A 2,378-nucleotide genomic window follows, 5' to 3' on the forward strand; every position below is an offset into this window, starting at 1 on the left:
AGGTCTTTTGTTTCTGTACTTAGGTTTATTCCTAGGTATTTCCCTTTTGTGTGGTTATAACGAATGGTATTTTTTTCTTAAAGTCTTTTTGGAATATATCATCACAAGTATATAGGAGTCCAATTTATTTCTGCTTTATTTAATTTTATATTCTTTAATTATTTTATTTTATTTAGTTAATCTTATATTCTGCTTCATTACTAAATCCCTTAATTGTTTCCAACAATACTATTGTGGAGACCTTGGAATTCTCTCTATAAAGTCATAACACCTGCAAAATAGAAAGTTTCACCTCTTCTTTGCCCAATTGCACCCACTTAGTTTTATTGTCATTTGTTTCTGTCTAGAACTTTCAGCACAGTGTTAAATAAGAGTGGTGATAAGGGGCACCTTGTTGGGTTCCTGATTTCAATGAGAATGTTTTCAGCTTTCCCCCACTGAGTGTGATACTGACCACTGGTTTAACATATGACCTTTCTTGTGTTGATGACTTTTCCTTCTATTCCCATCTTATTGGGCGATTTTATTAGTAATGGTTATTGGTGATTTTCAAATACTTTTTTTGAATCCATTGCTACATTTATATGGTTATTAACTTTTCTCTGCTTTTGTGGTGGATTACATTAATTACATTCTGAATGTTGATCCATCTTTGCATCCCTGGTATGAATCCAACTAGATCATGATGTGTTATCTTTTTGACATACCGTTTGATTCTATTGGTCAGGATTTGGTTTTGGTATCAGGGTTATATTGACTTGGTAGAATGAATTTTGGAGTTTGCTGTCCTTTTCTATATTCTAGAATAGTTTGTGTAGAATTCATGATAGCTTTTCTCTGAACAGTTGTTAGAATTCTCCTACGATCTGATCCTGAAATTTTTTTGGTTAGGTTTTTCTTGTCTATTTCTTATTTTGTTATGAATCTGTTCAAGTTTTTTTGTGTGGATCTATTTTATTTTGGATAGAGAGTGTAGTTCTAGGTATTTGTCAGTGTCCTCTAGAAAATTTATTGGAATAGAGTATTACTGTGTTATATATTATTTTTCTTTCATTTGTATCTGTTCTGATGCCACCTGTTTCATCTCTAATTTTAGATCTTTTCAACTACTCTTTCTTTTCCTTTGTTAAGTTTGCTAGTGGTTTGTTAATTTTGTTGGTCCTTTCTAACCTCTTTCTAACCCCACCATTGTTTTTGTTGTTGTTGTTTTCTAGCTAATTTATTTCTGTTCTAATTTTAATTTCTTTTCTTCTGTTGTTGGAGTGTTTATGCTGTTGACTCTTAATTGTCATGGGTGGTTTTTTAAGATGTTGAACATTAATTTCTCCTCTTTTCTCATGTGCGCATTGATTGCTGTAAATTGACCTCTGATAACTGCTTTTGCTGTGTTCCATAGTGATGTAGTTACATAATTTCGAGTCAGTTGAAGATATATAAAAGTGTATAGAGAGGAGTTTAGCCTGTCAATTACATCACAGTCTAGTAGTACCTCCTTTTGGGTGTGGCCTTCTCATAAGAAGGGTTTTGGGAAGTGTGCCTCTTATAGACAGCATTAGAAGGGCCTTGTTTTCTGATTCCGTTTTTTGATTGGTGTATTTAGTCTATTTACATTTGGTGTTATTATTGATAAATGTGGGTTTGTTGTTGTCATTTTGCTGTATGCGTGTGCGCATTTATCTTTCCTCCCTTTTTGTAGATTTATTGGTGTCTTTGTTCTTCCTCCAGTTCTGTGTTGTTCTGGGTATTGTTTGCATGGAATTTGTTTCTGTTTGAAGATGTCTTGTTTGATACTGCAGACTTGTCTGCTGCTTTTGTTGATTCTCTGTCCATAGTGCTCTGGTTAATTCTTTTTCATGAAGTCCTTGTTTTGAAATATTATCATTTCTCTTTAATAAAAATACAGAGCACTTCATGATCTTGTGTGTTATCCTTGCACAGGGGTCATGTTCATTTTCTCTATAAGGTTCAGATACGTGTTTCTCAAGCGAGCACAGAAGCAATATCTTTAAAATTACTATTATCGCCACCAAATTCCATTTTAAACTTTTGAATATTAATATTTATGTAGCTGACATTTTAACTCTGCCATCAAGCCAAAAAGAAATGAGACAATATTGAGAAGAGTAGTATGAAAAGTGAATGGTACCATGGCATAAATAGAAAAGTTGACAAATGCTAGCACAATCCAGAAAATAACCCTTTGACTACTTGTAAATTACATCTGCTGAAATACTACCCGATGTGGTTACAGGAAGTCCACAACTGGGAGCCTGAGCTAATCTTCAAGGTGATTGTATTCAATAAGTTTGAGAGATAACTGTTCTATTTTTTAAAAAATTCCCAATAGGGCTTTATTGCGAGTTGCTTGTAATTCTGTT

General features: G+C 33.3%; 1 non-coding gene across 1 annotated transcript; it reads right to left on the bottom strand.

Annotated features, from left to right (window-relative positions):
• Positions 1-1,893: 1,893 nt before the first annotated feature.
• Positions 1,894-1,996, bottom strand: LOC142435250 (U6 spliceosomal RNA). The gene has a single exon (XR_012781348.1). It is a non-coding gene; the product is annotated as a U6 spliceosomal RNA (small nuclear RNA).
• Between the last annotated feature and the right edge of the window lie 382 nt (positions 1,997-2,378).

This window comes from Tenrec ecaudatus, chromosome X (assembly GCF_050624435.1).
Source record: "Tenrec ecaudatus isolate mTenEca1 chromosome X, mTenEca1.hap1, whole genome shotgun sequence".
Lineage (NCBI taxonomy): Eukaryota > Metazoa > Chordata > Mammalia > Afrosoricida > Tenrecidae > Tenrec > Tenrec ecaudatus.